We start from the raw sequence: 6,000 nt of genomic DNA on the forward strand, positions 1-6,000 counted from the left end.
ACGAAGGCTCCAGACTAACAACCTCTTTACAAGTCCTTCCTTCAGTCCCCAAAACAATGCCCATCACCCACTTGGCAAGATCTCGCTAGGTCCCGAGGGTTAAGTGGGACGTACAGTATCCACTTCCTTCTCCCCGAATTCCAACCCCTTTCTAGGGAAGCTGTCCAGACTGTGGAGCCCACGCCCTCGGAAAGAACGGCCCAGCGCCTCCCTGGCTCCGGGGCAGGGCTGTCAGCCAGCTCGATCGCACTCTGGTGCCCCGCAAGGCCCAGCCCCACTGCCCCAACAGCACCTTCTTGATGCCAGTTGACAGGCGACTGGCGAAACACGGCTCCCACCCCACTGGGCAGCTCCGCAACTTGGGAGCACAGATTTGCAAAGCGAGTCCTGGGCGCTGGCCACTGTCCCCTGCTCCAAGGCTGCGAACCTACCGGCTCCGATACTTTCTTCGCCGCCGCAGCCTCCTCTGCCTCCTCCGCCCGCCTCTTCCTTTGGGCCTCCTTCTCTGCCGGGGCTAGCGCAAGCTGGGTGCCGCTCCTCGCGCTATTTCCTCCCCGCCCCTCGCCCGACTTCGGCAGCAGGAAGTGGTTCCATTACTAAATCGTTCCTCCTAGAACCCACATACTCCGCCAAGAGGTTCCGGGCGGATCAGGAAGTAGCTACACCATTCGTTGGGGATTTGGGTCTGTCCTTGTATCCAGTTCCTTGTATTCCGAGGGTAACTACCGTGCAAGTTCACCGCTAAACTGCCAGTGTTTGAATACTGAAGCCTCCTCTTTTCTTCTTTGTTTTCTCTAGCAGAATCCAATAGAAAGATGAGAGGAATCAGGGGAAGCTAGGAATTTTTATTTATAGGTAGCTGGTAGGTTTCCTAGTGGCACGGTCTTTTCCCTAATTGTAGACTGAGTGACAAATGCATATGTCCACCGAAATAAAGTCGTACAACATAAGAGTTCTGTGTTAAGTTTTATTTGAGGGCAAAATGAGGGCTATAGCTCTGGAGACAAGACTTCAGATAGCTCTTAGGAACTGCTCAGAAGAGGGGTGGGAGTGGGGAGGACTCAGTATTATATATGATTTTAGTGAAGGTGGGGTACATACAGTCAAGTACATATTTAGACGGAGGCTTGCTGCTAAGTCACGAGGATCAGATGCCACCATTAATGATTTTAGTGCTTTTCTAGATGTGAGGAGATATGCAAGAATTTGGGCTCATAAAATCTCCTGAAAATATCTAACTATCTGAAGGCCTTTTCTGCCGGTTTTCCAGTTTTCCCAGAGCAGAGTTCCTCATTCCTGATATCCACCCTGAACTCCCTTCAGGGAGTGTTGGAGGTCAGCGGCTGCAGCAGCTCGTGATTTAATCCTGATTTAATCCAAGCAGAGGTAGGTAGATGGCAAGTGCCAAAGTGATTCAGTCCTTGTAGAGGCAGATAGCAAGAGCCAATTTTTAGTTGGCACGTACATGGGGTTGACATATATCTATTAGGCCCCTACTGTGTGCAAACTGCTGAGGATCCCCAGGCAAATCAGAAATAGACCCGACCTTCCAGGTTTCCCCCAGTTTAGCTTTCAAGACACCAGGGTTTTATTCAGGATTCTAAAACTATGTCGGCTTGCCCTTTCATTTAGTATTCACCACCAGACACTTCAAACACTTCTGTGAACTCACTTTAGTATTAAAGGAAAGAAAATTGTTTTCCACTTAGTCCTTTGTCTGATTTCCCTTAGCACACAGCCACCTGAATTTTGCTCTATGTTTAGAAAACAAACAAATGATAGGGTGGGGGATACAATTTCAGTAACATTAGTGAAAGACTGTTGCTGATTTCCTGATAACTTCATAGGCTAAGCACAAACTTAACCAGATTTTCTTTAGCTATTCTTCATAAGGGATCTACAGTTACATATAAAATAATCCACAAAGTACAACTCATCTTATTCTTCCCAAATATGCTACCTTCCCTCAATTTCCTTATTTCTATTAGTTCTCCCAGTTCCTTTCTCATTTTATGGATAAGCAAGCTCCTTATTGTTGTCATATGCATCTTTCTAAATATCACCTTCATCCTCTTCCTCTTCTACATAAAAACTTTCAATGGTTCCCAATGGCTACACAAATGAAATGAAAACACCATGCTTGACATCTGAGGGTATAATCTGATAGTAATAATAGCAGCAGCATTTTTCAAGTGCTGATCACAGCTAAGTGCTGTGTATCATCTCACAACAACCGTCCAAGAGGTAGGAACTATGATCAAGACCCCATTTTCTGGAAATTAAGAGTCAGGTATAAAGAATTTAAGTATCAATCCCACTTCTGGGCATATATCCAGAGGGAACTCTAATTAAAAAAGATACATGTACCCGTGTTCATAGCAGCACTACATTAATAGCCAAGACATGGAAACAACCTAAATGTCCATCGACAGAAGACTAGTTAAAGAAGTTGTGGTATATTCATACAATGGAATACTACTCAGCTATAAAAAAGAATAAAATAATTCCATTTGCAGCAACATGCATGGACCTGGAAATCATCATTCTAAGTGAAATAAGCCAGAAAGAGAAAGAAAAAATATCATGTGATATCACTCATATGTGGAATTTTTTTTAAAAAAGAGAAAAAAAGGACACTGAACTCATATACAAAACAAAAACAGACTTGCAGTCATAGTAAACAATCTTATGGTTACCAGGGAAAGGGAGTGGGAAGGGATAAACTTGGGAGTTTGAGATTTACAAATGTTAGCCAATATGTATACATAAATAGATTTTTTTTTAAATTTCTGCTATATAGCACAGGGAACTTATGTTCAGTATCTTGTAATAACCTTTAATGAAAAAGAATATGAAAATAAATATGTATGTATATGCCTGCCTGGGACATTGTGCTGTACACCAGAAATTGACACACAGTAACTGAAGGTACTTCAGTAAAAGTAAAAATAAAAATAAAGCCATCCTATATTTTCCCCTTCCATATTATGGGGCATTGATGTTACAAGTAACAGAAATCCAATCTTTTTATTAATTAGGAAAAAAAATAACTCATTGACTTACACAATTGAAAAAGGAGGGGAAAAATGGCTTTGGGCATGTCTAGCTCCAGGGCTCAAGTGATGGCATCAAGATTCAATTTCTTGTTCACTTCTTGGCTCTTTCATGGCTCTGTCAAGCTCTCTACACATGGTGGCAAGATAGTTACTGGCAACTCAGGGTGACATCCTGTTAACCTGGGCTGAAAAAACAATGCCTACTTACTTAGCGCTCTGGCCAAAATTCAAGATTACCTTTGATTACACTGATCTGTGTGCTATGCTTCTTCCTGACCTAATCACTATGGCTTGGGGTGTAGAAAACACTACTTGGACAGGACTTGATCTGGAGGGGGATCAGCCTCACCTAAACCACATGGGCTGAGAGTGGGCCAAAGGGGTTCCCTCCAAGAAAACTGTGTGCCATAACCAGAAGAGGAAGGATGGGCAGGCAAAAATCATGGATATTCAGTACCTCCTCCTTCACTTTTTTTTTAAATTGTAGTATAGTCATTTACAATGTGTCAATTTCTGGTGTACAGCACAATGTCCCAGTCATGCATATACATACATATATTCATTTTCATATTCTTTTTCATTCAAGGTTATTATAAGATATTGAATATAGTCCCCTGTGCTATACAGAAGAAATTTAAAAAAAGTTTTTTCCTTCACTTTTCAGCTGTGGAGGTGAGCTATACACAGAAACAGTCCTTTAGTCGTACACCAGGAATGACATTAATATTATCTAATTACTGCCAAAAAGATGGCTCAACATAGATTATTTTACAATTAAATTATCATTTTGGACAGGGTCCTTTCATATGTAATTCACCTACATCTAACCAGTGGCAATCCTGTGGTGATTTAAGCCAGACAGACCTATGTTCAACTCCTAGTTTAGCCCTTTCCTAGCTGTGTGGTCTTAGGTGACTCAACTTTGCTGAGTGTCAGTTTGAAGAAAAATAATACCACCTTCACGGAGCTGCTCTGAGGATTAGAGGTGATTTAGCATACGATAGACCTTCAGTCAAGGGAATATAATTATTTATAAACTACATTAAATTACCTTGAAGTAACTTTCTCAGCTAGTTATTTCATTATAATACTGTTACATGAAATACTGCTATTCCATTAGAAATTAAATTGTATAAAGAACATGATTTTTAGTCTCTGAACTATGGAATTTAAGCAATATAATAATAATTAAAATAATTTAAATTCTTTTTGGAGGATCCGTTCTCCTAGGGTAGAAAAAAATGAATGCAATCAATTTGGAAACCTCTCTACCATAATTTTTTGGAGCTGACCTAATTTCAGAGGGGCTTGAATAGCGCTTATCTCATCTGCTCCTTAAGTCATTTGTACACTCAGCCTTCACTGTCCTCTCTGGATCCCCATCGTTAGTACCCATAGGTTGTTGCTGATATGTCTCTGGTACATCCATTTGCCCCCTTCAGATCCAATGGCTCTTCTCCATACTCTAATTCCAAGCTTTGGGTGGGAGGGAATAGGAGTTAGAGGGGATCACAGGTGTCTATGTGCTGCATCTGGGCCACAGTGGAGGCAGGAATCTCCTTCATCAGGCTGTTTCTAATGTAGTCTGCCTAACTGAATCATGCAGCTATTTCTGACATGCAGTTAAGAAGAGAACAAGGCCCCTCTGCTTTTAGGTTTCCCAGATCTGAATAGATCTTCCCACTCTTTCTAGCATTCAGAGCACTAAAAATAATTCTATTTACTTTTCAGATAGTTAACTCAATTTAAGACTTTCAAGAAACAACTGTATTTGGGAATCCTTCACAACCAATGAAGATTAATTAAAAAGAGTCATGCACTATAAGTCATCTTCCAACCATACATTAAAAAACTCCCCAAACCAAAGACTATGAAAAAAAAAAGAACATATCAAAAGTGAAATACCTAAAATGTCTCGCTCCTCTATTAACTTTGGTAAGAAACGAGTGTTTAGTAGAGCAAATGTGCTGCATGGGTGACTGCAGGAGCAAGCTGGCAACTGACAAAGCTCTTAGACTATTGTTCTTGTCTATAATGTCAAACTCTGGAATTTGACTATCACAACTTATCAAATAAGAAATTTTTAATAATTATAGATAAAAATTTTTTCAAAATTATTCTTGTATTCCAGAAGTTCAGATCTACGATAGTGATATTTTACTTGGGCCTTAGGCCAACTATCCATTTTAAAACTAGGCTATTCAGCCTTGAACTCAAATGTTTAGAGTTCCTCTAAAATATTACCTCGTCCTTAATAATTTCCTTGTAGAAACAGTAGAGAAATGAAATGTTTTCCTTCAAGTTTGTCTTCAGTACAAACTCCCTGGTCTTCATTCTGTGATAGATGTGAACATTTATATAATTTCTGGGTAACTTTAGTCCTTCTCTGCTGGTTTCTTCAATGCTCCTGTCCCACCTCTACCCCTCCCCCCTTTAAAAAGTCGTGTGTTTTGAATCTTAAATTCCTGTATCAAAAGAGGTATAGTTTCCAAGTTGCTACCACTCCTGCCATAGTTGGCACTGGTGAGGTCTTAGGAACCGCTACTTGTTGGTGACAGTCGCCATAAACCATAGGAGAAAGACCCCCAGTAGACCAGAAAATCAAGCAAATTGTCCGTTATAATTAGAATCTTTTGTAGTTTTGGAATGCATCTTCATATTTCATGAAAATGCTTTTGTTTAAAGGCCAAAGATAAGACTACAGCAGGCCTGCAAAAATGTACCACATCGTATTTTTAAATTTTATTTTTTAAGTTGTAAAATAAATATACACCACGTTACAGAAAACTTACAAAATAAAGGGGGAAAGTCCGGCACGTCACTGTCCGAACACAGCGCTTTTAATCGTTTTGATGAACGCCCTTCCACCTTTCGCTTCGCGCTTCCAGCTCTTTGTAACCTTGACCTTCGCGCGCCGCCGGAGCCACGGCGCTGGGGGCGGAGC

General features: G+C 40.8%; 1 protein-coding gene across 1 annotated transcript in view; it reads right to left on the reverse strand.

Annotated features, from left to right (window-relative positions):
* The window catches only part of KLHL20 (kelch like family member 20), a 36,814-nt gene extending 36,233 nt beyond the window's left edge, over positions 1-581 (reverse strand). The window contains exon 1 of the mRNA XM_006211135.4: positions 432-581. The gene's annotated coding sequence lies outside the window, so the exon portion shown is untranslated. The remainder of the gene's footprint in view (positions 1-431) is intronic.
* Between the last annotated feature and the right edge of the window lie 5,419 nt (positions 582-6,000).

Source organism: Vicugna pacos, chromosome 21, assembly GCF_048564905.1.
Source record: "Vicugna pacos chromosome 21, VicPac4, whole genome shotgun sequence".
Lineage (NCBI taxonomy): Eukaryota > Metazoa > Chordata > Mammalia > Artiodactyla > Camelidae > Vicugna > Vicugna pacos.